This window comes from Zonotrichia leucophrys, chromosome 2, assembly GCF_028769735.1.
Source record: "Zonotrichia leucophrys gambelii isolate GWCS_2022_RI chromosome 2, RI_Zleu_2.0, whole genome shotgun sequence".
NCBI lineage: Eukaryota > Metazoa > Chordata > Aves > Passeriformes > Passerellidae > Zonotrichia > Zonotrichia leucophrys.
This window is the reverse complement of record NC_088171.1, coordinates 110,876,707-110,892,097: the sequence shown is the minus strand read 5'-3', so window position 1 is coordinate 110,892,097 and position 15,391 is coordinate 110,876,707. Positions and strand designations below refer to the sequence as shown.

At 40.0% G+C, this 15,391-nt stretch overlaps 1 protein-coding gene across 7 annotated transcripts in view; it reads right to left on the bottom strand.

The window, feature by feature from the left end:
* DTNA (dystrobrevin alpha) overlaps positions 1–15,391 on the bottom strand; it is a 224,508-nt gene that overhangs the window by 109,884 nt on the left and 99,233 nt on the right. The window contains exon 1 of one of the 7 annotated variants that reach the window (XM_064706048.1): positions 14,371–14,488. The exons of 5 other annotated variants lie outside the window; for them this stretch is intronic. The gene's annotated coding sequence lies outside the window, so the exon portion shown is untranslated. Of the gene's footprint in view, positions 1–8,790; positions 8,811–14,370; positions 14,489–15,391 lie in introns of those variants that run through there. One more of the 7 variants, XM_064706049.1, reaches the window with a different exon arrangement.

Here is a 15,391-nt window from a genome sequence, read left to right as displayed (position 1 = left end):
GACACTGCTGCAGGAAATGCCACCAGCCTAATCCAGAGAGCAGCAGAAACTGGCTCTAAGGAGAAATCTGTGCGAGTTACAAGTGCCACACCACTGTCTGGACAAAACCATGTCCAATTTGACCCTGCTGGTAAGTAGAGACAATTCTTAAACTGGTCCAGAGGCATCTCAATTGAAGGTGTTTGAGTTGGTAATAAGCAGATTTGAGCTAAGCTGGTTAATGATATTTGCAAACAAGAATAAGTACATTTGCACCTCAGGTGTCATTTGCTTAATTCTGAGAGCATGTCTAATATTCTTCTGGGTATTCTGGCAAGAAAGCAACAGTGTATTTTTGGTCTGCCTTATCAAATGCATCACATCAGAGTAGGAAGCAAGAGACCTCCTCCTCCTCCTGTTTGGCTCTGGTTCAACTACACTCAACTATTACATTCTAGTTTAGGCACCAAGTTGTCTGGAAGCCATTGACAGAGTGCAAGGAGAGGCAGAGAGATAGGAAAACACTCCAATGACAGAGCAGAGAGTCTTATTTCTGGGAAGAGAGTAACATCAAATCTATACAGTTTTGTTAAATGCTGATGAGCTGGGAATAAAAATGCTATCTGCTGTTCATGTTGGGGAGAGAATTATAAGGTGTGATGTACAGGGTTTAATTAGGAGTAACAGGAATAACATTTAAACACAGAAAACGTCTGATCTCAACAGGGGAACTCGAAGTGAAAGATGTATGAGGCTGTAGACAGTCTCTCAAGAGAAACAGTGAATGCCCTACAATCTGTGGCTTTTAAAACTATCCCAGTAAATCTTTTGAAACATATATTGCAGGCCCAATGCTACTTTCAATGAGGTGAAATGGAGACTCCAGACATATTTCTGGATGAGAATCTCAGTGGTATAAAAAAACATGTAGTAGAGTTTTATCAGCAGAGGCTCATCTTACATTCCTCACCTGTGGATATGTTTTTTCCTCCTGCATATTTCATAATTTAGTTTCTTAAACATAGAATATTCAAAATAGACCATTTCAGCAGCCACATCCCACTCCCCCACTGCTCCTTCTGCCTTCACAATTACCTTTGTTTTGTCCCTCCCAAACCATCCATTTGCCTCTAGTGACTTGCGACGTTTCAGAGTTGCCCTGTGTTAGAACACAGGGTTGTGATGTCCAGCAGCAGAGTGCTCAGTGCCAGCTGACCCACTTTGCTTCTTGCCTTAGTCCTGTGAGTGTCAAACAAAGAGCAAAGGAAGGGAGCAAACCATCCAGCTGGATTTTGGGCACTGGGCTCAGGTCTCCTGTGTGTTAAAGAGATGCCAAAGGCTGATACATGAAAAATACAGAAGAATTGGCAAACATCCCTATGACCTGTGACTGAGATGACAGTAACACCCTATAAAACAGGGAAATGCATTAAAACCACAAGCTGACTGTGAGCAGTGTTAGAGTTGTTAGGAAGCTGCTCCTCCTTTAGTAAAGGGGGCTGGCCAAGCCTTTTGGCACAAATGCTTTCTCAGGTGTTCTCCACCTGCTATGAGAAGAAGGGCTGGTGGGCAATATTTTTGGACTAAATTAGCTGCCAATTAACTGATGCAAGGAAGGCTGACAACAGGTCCGGAAATCACTTTTCAAGCATTATCTGAAAAATCACTTTTCAGCTCAAAAATTTCCATTTCCAAACCCCAGAGAGACAAAAGATCATTTTGTCTTCTCAGTCCATTGCTTATTGACTCAGGTTATCAGTTATCTCAACTGATTTCAGCTCTTCTAATACCTGCATTTCACTACAGATGCCCAGAGGCAAAGGGTACTTAGGAATTAGAGGTGTGAATTCATTTCCAGAGGCACTGAAACAGATTTAACAAAATCCTTTGGGTAAATATTTAGCTGCAGGCTTGGTTTTAAGCAATCCTGTGAAATTGTGTTTTACAACACAAATGAATGGAAAAGGGGACTCTAAGGAGTCAGAGAGGCAGATTATTCCCAATTGCTTACAATTTTATTTTTTTTATTAACCATTTTGCCACTCAATCCTACTTTCAGAGCAGTTAGAGAGCACAAACACCTTTGCTGCAGAGTGCTGAAATATTTGGCAGAGGCCTTTTGGTAGAGTCCCTTGCATACATGACTTTATTCTGCACTTGAAGAGAACAACTGAAAGGATTTCAAATGGCAATCTCCAGCACCAGGAGGTTTGTTTATATCAAGTGCCAGTCATCCCCCACTATTATCCTCACTATTTAAGGCTCTGTCCTCTAATGCACAGCATCACAGAGATTTGGGACAGACACAAAAGCATTACACTTAGCACTTCTGTAGGTAGAATTTGTAGTCAGTCAGTTTCTAACACAGTCAGTCAGCCTGCAAAGGTTTTAGCATAGCAGTCATGTAGCTTATAAATAACCTGGCAGCATTAATAAGGTCAAAATAAGGAGGGGAAAAAGAAACAGTAACAGGATCCCTTCACACTTTAGTTTCATCTAAGATTTTGCTTTTTTGATAATCATCTTAGGTGTGTAAGAAACATACTCAAGGTTGAGACACAAGTAACTAAAATTCATCAGATAATTTCAGAGTGTTCTGCTGAAATTGTTCTGACTGAAATAGTGTTGCTCTCTTGAGGGGAATATTAGAAAACATCAAAAAGTTTGCAAGTTTTTAAGATTACAGATTTATAAAACTGTAAAAATACATACACATAAAAATTATAATGTATTTTAAAAAGAAAGAGTTGGAGAATCAACATTTTTAAGGTCCTGAAAGTTGCTGAATCTGTCAGCAGCAGTTTGTGACATCTGCTGAATTCTTGAACGTTGCCAAAAACTCAGATACTGGAACAGTTTTAGGTGAGCTACTCTGAAGAGGAAAAATATTGAGCACCAAATCCAGTGCTTCACATCTGAATGCTTTCTGCTCACCTCTGAAATCTCAACAGAAAAGCCAGGTACAAACATTAAAAAAAAAAAAAACAAACCTGCACTGCATCCAACTTGAATATTGTATTTGCTACGATCAGAATGACACATCACATTATCTTAGTCCTGACTGCTCAGTCCTTGACAGGCAAAGGATCAGAAAAACAATGAATACAGTACAAGGAAGTACTCCCTCAAATGTCTAAGGGAAAGATGTTCCTATTCTCCTCATGCACACCAAACAAACAGTAGTCACATCTGAACATGTTGTTACATCACGATAAAGAAAGTGTTCGTTTTATGTTTGTTTCCCTAGCATTAAAAACACTGACTGCAAAACAGGTCAACACCTGAATGTTTATGGGATAGAAAATCTTTTAAAATTAAAATTTTTAAGTTTCCCACAGGCAACATCAACTCAGAATAATCTTTTCTTCTCTACTTCTATGCATGAAAAAGAATTCTATACACATTTTTGGTCCTTCCAGGCAAAATACAGCATCTCGACCACCACTGACCTGGTACAAAGGTATTTTACTTGTTCCTGAAGTCACAAAGCATCAAACACAAACTCCAGTATATGCATCAATTTATGCTGATATTTATGGAGGAAAAGTACAGATTTGGGAAAAAAAAGAGGGACCTTAAGGTATACTTTTCAGTCTTTTTACAGTGTGACTTTAAAAAACAAAAATGTCTTTTTTCCTTATTTTTTGTCTTTTTTCCCTCTGTAAACAATCCTCTGATATTCCAGGCAGGTAATTGTATGGGAAAGTAAATGTTAGTTCTTTAAAAGAAAGGGTTTAGGTTTCCTCAGAAGCTGAGGCAAAGCTGCCTGAATGATGGAAGAGCAGACACTTAGATCTGAATTTAATGGCTCCTAGCTAGAGTTACCTGAGTCCTGGAGCAAAGTATTGTGGTGGATTTCTCTTGTCTGAAACAAACACTGTGAATTTTACTTTGAAAACAAGACATCCTGGTACAACCCCTGTTTCTCCCTTGAAGATGTCCACTGTAAAATGCAGCAGTACTTGCTCTACTCCTTGCATGCCCCCAGGTAATCTCCCTCAGCATCAACACCTGGGACAAGGCAGACATAACACTGCTCCTCTAATTTCTGCCACAGAGACAAAGGGCAAAATTAACATCTCTCCATAGAAACAAACACTTCTAAAAGTCAGAAGCCATTTACTCTGAGTATTGCTATCCCTTAGCTTGCTGTAGACTTACTCACTTGAGCTGATATCCAACACAGGCTGCTACAGCAATATCCTTTCACAAATGCAACCTGCACAACACCTTATGGAAAATGTTTTGTAGGGATCTCAAAGTCCCAGTAAACATGTCTAAAATCTCTCCCCTTAACAGTGGGCACTGAAGCCTGTTGAAATCCACCTGGAGTTTTTGGCTGCAGCCCTGTCAAGTGAAATACCCTCTTGTTTGTGGACAGAAGGCCTGGGCTGACGTCTGCAGCCATGCTTGGCCTGCACTGGCTGGTGCTTCTCTGCAGCTGGCATGCCAACTTTCCTACAGGCCATGAACTTCAGAGTGGCTCTTCTCCAGCATGGTACATTCATTCAGAGCAAAAAAGAAGGGAACAGAAAGGGTGCATATGTCTGCAAGAGAAAAACATCTTCTCTTGAAATGCAGAGTTTAATCTCAGTTCCACTTAAATCAATGAAAAGGCTTGCAATTACTTCAATGCCAATGAAGTCAATTTTGCCAGGATTTTACCTATGTTTAATTTTAGCCATAACATCTTGTGTCTTCAAAAGTAACCAATGATTTAGGATACCTCTATTTCTGGATATATTGTAAGATGTCCATTAGATGTCCACTTTCATAGAAGAAGAGTTTTCATTCTGTACCAAAAGATCAAGCTGGGCGCAATGAAAATAAACATCATCCTTTGAAAACAATCTCATCTGTATGTTTGTTTATTTTGTAGTGTTGCAGTGTTAAAATTAGAATGCTGCAAGGTTAAATTGTAATGTGATCAGATTCAAAATCAAGAGGGAGCCAAGACAAAAGAACAGCAACATCAGAAATAACAACCCATAAGAGATGAATGACAGCAATGTGGGAATCAACAATCACTTCTGCTCTTTAGTCACTGTGAAGTTCCCAATGAAAAAAGTGGTATTTGTCAGAAACCACAGGATCTGGTTCATCCTAGAGTGGCAGATGTGAAACTGTCTCTACTGGAGACTGTATAAACCATTCAATCAGCTCAATTTTTTCCACATCTTTATCCACTTTAATAACTTTGGATTTAAAATAATATGCTGTTTTTACAAAGACAAGGAAGTCACCTAATGACCTTGAGGTATTAATTTCAGTCACTGATTCCAATGGAAGTAATCTATCACTTAGCTGTCCAGAATTTTGACAGGAAAAGTGTAACCAGCAAACAGTGAATACAGTTTGCATGGGACACTCCCAGAAGAGAAAGGTTTAAAATACTCTCTATCCTTATGCAAAAAATCAAAGAAGAGAGGGGAAGTTATTTTAAAATGTGGGCATAACAACTGAAACTCTTCTTCTTGGCCTGCAGGAGTTTTTAGGGACCAGGGATGGTCTGTTCTGCGTTCAGCACATCAGTGGGGCCTTTCTGTTCTCATCTTGCCAGCCAGTGGAACGGAAGATGGATTAGCATTTTCCCAGGCAGAATGTACTTAAGGCCCTGGTATTACTTGCCTAGAAGATAAGTTTCAGAAACCAGAATGGGGCTTCAGATATTTACTATCCCCTTCCAATAGGTACAATTGAACAATATAAAAGTCCGGGCTTGACAGTTAATTCAAGATCAGAAACATCATTATGAAGACATATTCTTTCATGTGGTAGCACTCAATTTAAAATACACTATGTAGAATATTTTATTTCTGTTAGAAATTACAATTTACGCTTTAGGTTTATGGACAAGGGGAGGGCATTTCAGCTGAACAGAAAATGTTATACGTTTTTTTTTACAAACTGGTGAGATCATTGCAATGTTGTCCTTACACAATTTACAGCCTTTTATTATTTATTTACAACCTTAACCTGGTCTTGGTCAGAATTTAACATACAGTTATGTGAACTTAGTAAAAGGGAGCAAAAGCACTTTGTGCTCCTTGTCTCACTATTTTCAGATTTGTTGCTGTTCTCTACATTGCCAAGTCAAACCCCAAACCAAAGAAAATTTTCTGAACTAATTGCACTGGTAGACTGCTGGAAAAACTTTTTATTTCCTAGGCTTTAGAAAGACAAATGGGAACAGAATGGCCTGGCTACATTCTGAATTAGCTTTTGGAAGGATTTCTTTGAACTTCACCCAAAACTTAAGGGCCTGGGATGTTCTGCTATTCAAAATATATTTCTGAACTGCAAGAGCTATTTCTGCATCTACCTGATACATTCTCTGCCTTACAGAAGAAGAACTCCTAGAATTTCAGCAGTTTAAAATCTCATCTTTCTCTCCATGCAGCTCAGTTAAATGTGCTGAGATGAGTCCCTTGTTTGACTAAGAGAAAACAGAGAGCAGGCTGGAAAAAAAGCCCTGCAAAGAAAATGCTTCCCTGCTAGCCATACACAGTCCATATGTGTGGAGTCACAATCTCTCCTGCAAGGAAGGTCCCCAAGACCTGAAACTTCCCAGAACCACTGCAAGCTGGTGATACTCCAGCTCATGGGAATTTGCCTCACTGCTTGTACCAACTGGTTGTGTTTGATGGCACAAGGGTTTCCTGTTGCAGCCACTTCAGTTTGCTTTAAAACCATTAGAATGTCCCTTGTGTCAGAATAATTACACTTAGGCTCTTAAAAACCAAAACCTGACCCAAAATGAATAATTATTTAATTCTGCTTTTAGTCTCTTAAGTTATTTATGTGATTTACAGACTTTTATATTACCAACTCAGAGAAAAAAAACAACCCTAGTAATGGCTAGCTTAAAACATACTCCTTCTTTAGATTCTAATCATGGTTCAGGATTACTCCATTTCCCTGAATTTAATACATCACTAATGAATTCACTCTGTAAAGGAGATTCAGCACTGAGGTGCAGCAACAACATGAAAGAGAAGGCATGGCAGGAGCTGGTTTCATAACCTTACACAAGATCCAGCTGTAAGAAAAGATTTCTTCTTTCACCAGCAGCCAGTGTCCTGTCTCTGTGCTCACAATCCCCCATCATCCCCTTCTATCATGACCCCACAGATTCTCCTTTCCAAAGATCATTGCCAAGCATTCAAGGTGGAGAGACCACCACTGCTCCCCTGTAACACATTATCTTGGCACTCAGGGAAGGGATTTCCAAGTCTCCAGTACAAAAACACCTAAGAGTAGTTCAGAAACAAGATGAGAGAGAAGGGAGTGACAATGCAGCCCAGGGAAGGCAGTGGGGACACCAGAGGAGAAGGGAAATACAGGGAATGTGCAGCCTGGAAGCTAAGGGGTTCCTATCAGTGTCTTTCATATTAAGATACTGCAAATATTTTCAAAGCCCACAGAAGAGAGCGAATTGTACCTTTGAATATACAATTTTCAGAGGTCAACAATTACATTTCTAACAGGGAACAAACACAGAGGGCTTATGGAATAAAACAAGAACAACAGGTATTTTTGGTTAGCCTACATGAAGAACACATGAGTTTGAAGCAGTGCACCAGAGAAGCATTTGGGCACCTGCTGCATGGCTGCTGCCGTGGGAGCTGTGTGTGCACTGCTCAGGAAACAACGAATGGCTGGCAGGAAATGATCATAATCCAACAGTAGCTCTTTTGCTTAGAGGCCAAAGGACTGGGCTTTGTTTCTCAAGCCACAGGAAGCAGCACATTTAAGATGCTCAGGACTGATGCAGTTAGCTACAGGGTAGGATAATATTCTTTGAAAATAGCTACGGCCACACTTCCAGTGAAACAGGAGGCACATCCTCAACTCTGTATCCACATCATTGCCAACGACTACCAACTGTCTTCCATCCTGCAGTGCTGCTAAGATGTATAAAGTAAAATCATGGTTTGAGATGAGAGCCCCTTTCCATATGTCACAAACTGGTAGTTTTGGTATAATACTGTCCCAGTACATCCACCTGTATAACTGGGACAGATGCTATAAGGAGAAAATTACCTACTAAGATGTGAAGAGAAGTTTGAATGCCTCATTGCCATAAGGCAACAAGGTCTAACTGGATTTTTCCTAAAGATTAAAAATTACCATAGTTTCAAGACCTCAGTGCTTAAGTGCATTCCTTAAAGCCTGATGATGAAAATCCTTTCAGGAAACTAATACAGGGGATGAAGTAGAATTTAAAACAGTCTGTCTATTAGATACTGGGGGGGGGGGGGAATCCATTTGTGTTGCTATTTAGGGCCATAATGTTTCTTTGAGCAGGGAATCACACAATACCATTTCTATTAAGCTTAAATGTTTTCAAACATAAACTTCTTTACAATAATCCAATTAAAGCACTTTTCCATGTTTAAACATATTCCAAATAACATGTGTTACTCCTTATTTTGGAAATTGTTGCACCATTTGTTCTGTCTAAAAACCACATTTGTATTCATACAGATGAAGTCTGATCAGTTAAATTCTGGTGTTAATATTGCTGTTGAATTTTCCCCCTAGACTAGTTATACAGTTTGACCATGCCACTAAATTAGGCACCCTAGGAAAGCCAACTAACTGAAATATGGTTTCTTCCAGGAAATCTGGAAAGGATCACATTTTCCCCTTTCTGCAGTTCCTGATCCCTCTCCAATTAAAGAAAAGAAAAAGCATTCAGATTTCTCTAACAACTTTTCCTCGTGAGGATCTTGATGATCATTCATTCTCAAACAAGACAAGAAGACAAGACAATCATTTGGTAATCTCCTGTCAGGCAGAAGATCTTACCAGTGCTTCCTGCCCCAAGCATTTCTATAATGGAAGCTCTTTTTCTTGACACCTTTGAGGACTTCATTGTGCTCATAAATCCTAAAGAACTGTAAAAGAAACTGGTGACAGATAAGAAATCATAAAATAATTGGTGTTTAAATACAGAAAAAAAATTCCTTATTTTGGAAATACGCTCTTACAGAGTACTGTTTTTAAGTGTTATTAGTGGGTATTTACCTTTTGAGTACAAGGACATTTACTTTTGTGTCTGTGGAAATAGACGCACAACTTTTTTTGTCTGGGTTCTGTAAATATTCAATTAAGCTAATAAACATTTAAACTGAAACAAATTAACTGTGCCAGTGCAATATCTCTGTTTCAATTAACCTTTTAATTTAAATGTTCATCTGCCTACTTTCAATACAATTTAAGACTGGTAAAAATCCAAGAAATCTTCTATATAAGTGAAAGATAGCCTGACTAGAATGGTAGTAAGTCCTTAGGTGAGATGTCAGCAATGATTTTCAGAGCAAATTGACAATAAAGAAGGGTGATGTATTTATGAAGCCTAGGGGTTACAAAAATGAAAAAAAAAAACCCAGCCCTTTTTTGTTTTGCCTTGCTCTGCTAACTTCAGCAAAATTAACAGTCAAGATGTTCCTAGTTTTCCCATATTAGCATTCCTCAGGGCACCCTGAGCTTCAGTGCTGTTGTCAAAGGGTGCTTGAAAGCCTAATCTGCCTCTTTCCGTTCTAAGAAGCACTCCACACAAAAATACCCCTACTAGAGACAGCCAGCAGACTTTTAGTGCTCACCTTGTGACAGAAATGCGTGAGAAGGAACATTCCTAATTACAGATTGTAGGTGGGTGGGTGGCACAGTGCCTCTCAGCCCTGCAGCTGCTTTCAGTCCAGTGCTCAGCTGCAGCTCTCAGTGAGACTGGGCTGGGACACCTCAGAAGCAACCAGAGCTGCTTCAGCATCCCAGAAGAACAGCACACAATGTGACACCATTAACAGACTACCTGCCCAGCAAAAGGAAGGGGAGACTTGCACTTAGCAGTTGTTTTACCCTCCTTCACCCAATCTGACAGCACTTCTTAGGTCACTTATCTTTAATAATAGAGCTCATGACATTTCATCTTTTCATTAGTCATTCTTCTTTCTGGAAATCATGAAAAACAAAGTAATTCAACCCAATAATTTATGTCTAACGACAGACATGACTTTCTTCAGCTGTGTCTGTGTGTGCATTGGTGCATATTCACACACACAAAAGCAAGTACATGACTTGGGCTACATGGGACAGGCAGGCAGGGAGGGAGGTGTCTAGTCATAGATTCATTAATTAGTATAGCCTGAAGTTGGTGGAGGAGGTGGTAGAATCACAGAGAAGACCTTTTCCTTAGCTCAGCATCTGGACAGGACCTTTAGTCTTTGATGTTCAGAGCTACAGACCATCCCAGCACAGGCTGATCAGGCAACACATCTGTTGGAAGAAACTGTGCTCCCTTTCAGCTCAAAGACCTAACTTCTCTAAGAGCCACCAGAGGCCCTAAGCTTCTGGCTACAGGAGCTGATTTTCTTCTTTTGCTACTGAAAATAATAATTTGCACATATTCCCAAAAGCATCTCAAAGTTTTAGGGTCTCTGCACTATATGCCCACCTTAAAAAGCTTTTCTTTTGGCTGTATCTCTACCACTCCATCAGGATAAGAGAATTTTCTTCTCAGGGTGTCACAGCATTTGGCATTTTTTCCTTAGGAGACCGTACTACTGGAAACAGGAGGTTGAACAGACTCTTTTGCTCTGCAAAACAACAAAGAAGTTCTCCATGGTTCACAGCTGCAGAAAACAACATGCAGCAAGCCTGAAAGCAGGGGAACTCTAGCATCTTATGACTGTTCTGTAGCACAGACTCGTGATCTGTGAGCACTTGGGACTTGCCAATATTGAAAACAAGCTCCTCAGAGGAAAAATTACAGGAAGTCTGACCACAGACAAATGTGGCCAAATGGCAGTTTTACCTGTGTCCTTGAGGCATTAATATAGAAGCCTCCTTTCCTTGCTCAGTGGCTATAGCAGTCCTGGACCAGAGCCTCATTTTCCACAAGCTGTTGAATGTGTTTGACCTGTTTCAGCACACACTTAAAGCTGAAATGGGTGTTGAAGCCAGCCCTAGAGATATCTGAGATGAACATCCTGATACCACAAGCTCTTGTGCTCTATGAAGAACTGAACCAACTTCTCCTAGGATGATTTCATAGCAGGCTTTCTTCCAAAGAGAACAGTTTTCTTTAATTTTCCATGTTCAATACTTTAGGTGGCTGGATCTGTTGGAAATAACTGTTTCTGAGAGCACAGTTCCTGCATGTGAAGAAGACATTCTGGACTGCTTCCAATGCCCACTCAGCCTTGGAGATGTTAGCCCTCCTTTTGGAAACGCTTTTGTTCATTTTGATTGAGCCAGATGAACATTTGGATATGCAGCTCAAGCTCCTAGAGTTAGCATCTGCTACTGTAATCACCCATGTACATATTTATCCCTAGAAAAACATCTCAGCCATCTGATAGCTGAGTGAGGGACTGGCCTGCTCCTACTGGTGCACATATTCCTATATCAATTAGTCTGTGCAAGTTGTTCCATATTGGAATCTTGCCTACGGTACTATTTGCATACAAGGCATATACACATCGTATCACGCATGTAGCCTTACGATTTCGTGTCTGAAATTCAGACACAGTTTTGGTTCCTACTGATCAAGAGTCCAGATTTCTTTCTTTTTTTCTCAGAGGCTGACACACAGTCATGTCAGCTCAATGGGTTAATTTTTTTTCTTAGCAGTCAAGTCAGGTATTTCTGCTGTTTTCCACAATTCCAAATCTAGTAAAAAGATTATCATATCAATAAATTGTGTGATTTAATCTGTAGGAGTGGGCAGATGAGATCTCCCTTGCAAATCTGTTGACATTATTAATGAGTTACAGTTCTAATGCTGAATAAAATCTGAATTGCAAAACTGTGCAGTAAATTAATTCTCAAGGCACAGTAGTGCATTTTAGCAGTCTTCCATGACTTTCTCAGCTGGTTCACATAGAAGAGGCACTCATAAACTAAAGAATTATTGTTTGTTTATTTTAGAGGTTTCAGCTAGCAGAGAGTATTATTTGTTTTGAAGGTTTTAGAAAAGATTCACTGGGGTTAATGAGACAGTAGAAAGTATAAGGAACAAAAGCCCAAGGGGAAAGTTCATATGTACCCACAGATCCTACAAATAAATAAAATGTGATATTTGAAAACACATCAAATTCACCAAATCATGACCAAATTTATAATCTTTAAGGACATTTGTATAGTCTAATATTGTTCTAGAAAAACATACATGCAATGGAATGCTATTTGGTGAAGGAAACTATCTTTTACTGACAGTTCTCATTTTCCTTCTGTTCACGAGGCTTCACTGAGAACTTGATTTTCCATACCCATATTTCCATAATGTCTTACCTTTTTGCTAGTCTTGCAAAGATGATTAGCTGGACACTTTTCAGTGTTGTTTCACTGGTTTTGCTTAATAATGAAGGTTTTAAATAAAACTCTCACTTCCTTTTCTCCCTTCCATGTGATAAACTATCACATCTGTGATTCCAAACACAAAAAGAGAGGGGTAGTAATCAGTAAGAAGGTGCCCTGTTTCCTTTTCTCTAGATTCCATAATTTTTTAATTCCTGGACAAACACACTCCCAGTGCATCTCTGTGACAGTCAGTTAGATAATGTCAGTTAGTGGTACTATGCTATGAACAACTTGCATCCATGGTACCTTATACTTCAGGCCACAATGGATGGGCTGTATTAGTGAAAGAGCTCTTGGGTGTTTGAGTTAGGTTCCTCATTCACCCAACCAAACAAGGTCCCTAAATCTAGACAGATTAAGCTACCATGATTGCTTAAATAATTTGATCTGGACTCCCTTGCTCTGCTCAAAGTGGTAGAGCTAAATCACTGTCCTACTTCACTTGCGTTTTCCCTCGTACGGCTAATCTTCCCCTTCAAAGACTTCCACCCTTTCTGAATCCTCATTTTCAAGAATCCCTACTCAACTTCTTGCAAACCTGTCTCATTCTGGGATCAGGGGTCATTAATGGGCTGCACATTTATATGGTTTTTTTATTTCACAAATTCTCTCCCAGGCAGAGTGCCTGCTTCCCTCTTCAGCAGCGTTAAAGTCACCTCACTACAGGCAGGGGAGCCTGGCTCAAACCTGAGCTGTGACCGTGCAGTCCCCACAGCACCACACAAAGCACACCTGCTCAGGGCTGTGAAAAAGCTGCCCACCACTCAGACCTTGGCTCAATTATACCCCAACTCAGACTGCCCCTTCTTGTCACTAAAAGGAGTGAGTGAGGGGAAGGCTTGGCCTTCGCACCATCCCTCAGTTTCCACAGGAATGCTCCCAGCCTGCCAATGAGCCCTTTGAACATGGGACCACCAGGCTATAAATGCATGGGGAGAAACAGAGAGGTTGCTTGAAATCTTTTACTTAGGGCAGTGGAGAAGGACTGCACATTTCAACATCCTTGATATGTTGCCTGATGTTAAAGCAGTGGTAAGTCTTAAGAAAGAAATATGTTGTAATTTGTAGATAATAGAAAGCATTCAAAATGTTGGAAACCCTTGATGGGAAGCAGGAAAAGTACTAAATCATTGAACTTGAATTTCAGGAAGGCTCTCCATCTTCTCCACTATTGTTTTGGTCCCTCACTTTTTCCCCTTCTAAAGTACTTCCTCCGCCTCATGGATGCCACTTGAAAGCCCGCAACATTTAACCTAGTGATGGGTAAAAGCAAAAAAAAAAAGAAAAAAAGGTGCATAAAGAACATGGCGGAATTAGTAGTTTTTTGAGTTTGACATGGGTCTGAATAAACATTTAAGTTCAAGGCTGACATTAATTATTGCTCTTTACCTCTGTGGATGAATGGTTAACAGGGCAAAAACCACAATAACCTGTGGCACTGTTTCCACTTTCATGTCTTTACAGGTGCACTGAAGTTTGTTTAACTGCATCAACACTGCTAGATTTAAGGAGGCAGCATAAAACCTGAAGGAGTAAATGATATGAAAATTCATTTCCAAGAAGACTTGGGCAACCTGATGAAGCAGACTGGGAGGGAGAGAGGAAGAAGTGTTAATAAATGCTAAAAAGAGTAGATCATTAAAAAGTACTGATAAAAAAAATCATTAAGTAGATAATGCCCTGAATTCTGACTGAAAACAGAGAGGTTGTGAACCACTGTGCAGACAGTAACAAAATCAAAACTTGTTCAACACCTTCAAGCAAAGCTGAAACAACAAAAACCTTCTACATATACTTTTTGCATTGATTTGAAGACAATCACCTCCTAATCTGTAAGACTGGTCTCTCTGCAGTAGAAGTCTCTCTCTAATTGTTCCAACTGCTGCCAATGTTTTCACATGGTCACATTAGCAAAGCAACTTTAAAATAACCACTTGCAAAAGCTAAGAGAAAACTCTCAGGGAAGTTGAGCTGCCACAGGGAGGAGGGTTAAGATCTCAGGTTATCAATGCAGCTGTACCTTACCTGGGTCTGCAGTTTAACACCTCCACACGCCTCTACCTTCCTCTGTGCACAACAAGCACTGGGACTTGGAGCATTTGACCCTCCCCAGCTCTCCAGCAGAAACTCCAGTGCAACCTTTACCTTCAGCAAGGAGCTGTGTTCCTTTTCCCCCTCGTGCTCTGCGCACAGCAATCTAATACACCTCATCATGTGGTGTGTTGCTATAGCAGCAATGAATCCAGCTGCTGCAACACAAAAGACTGACAAAAAGTTGGGTTTTTTTCCTGTCCACCCACCCGGTAAAAGTCAGGGTTGTTTTCTCATGCAGCAAATCTAACCCAGATAGGCTCATGTCACCTGTGAGAGCTAAGTAATGGCAAAGTCTAAAAAGAGAGACACAAATAAACTATAGGTTTTGCTCTGGGGCACAACTTGGGGTTTACTTTTAATAAAACAAATGAGTCAGTAGTATGACATCAACACCCCTTAAGCAGATAATCATTATTTTCCTGCTCCTGCCATTCACTGGTTTCAACATTTAGGTCCTTATCTCCATAGGAATTGCAACCACAAAATCATGCTCAGCAGTCAGAAATTCACTGGTAATACAGGTACAGATACAGAGCCAGTACAGGCAGTGAACACCAGATTTACACCTTCAGAAACAAAACAACCATGCACTTTCACCATTGTGGTCTGGAAAAAAGCAAAATTTTTTGCTTGTGGAACAGAAATTAATTTATCTGGAAATCACTAAATAATCATTATTAATACTGCCCTACCAAATTAAGCATGAGAATTAACCATAGCAGAGACCTTTGAGTTAAACATTGATGCTTTACAGCTTCAAATGTATTCTTGAACTACTGAGACATCTTATGAAAACCATTCAAAGTTTGCCTTGGGAAGTGTACACATAAATTACCACACTAAGGTCTCAATCTTGTAACTGAGTCTTGGAGAACAAATTCATCCTGCAAAGCAGGGCCATATTCTTCCTCCAGCAGTTTCAGCAGAGAAAAGGACAGAACATGTCATGTAG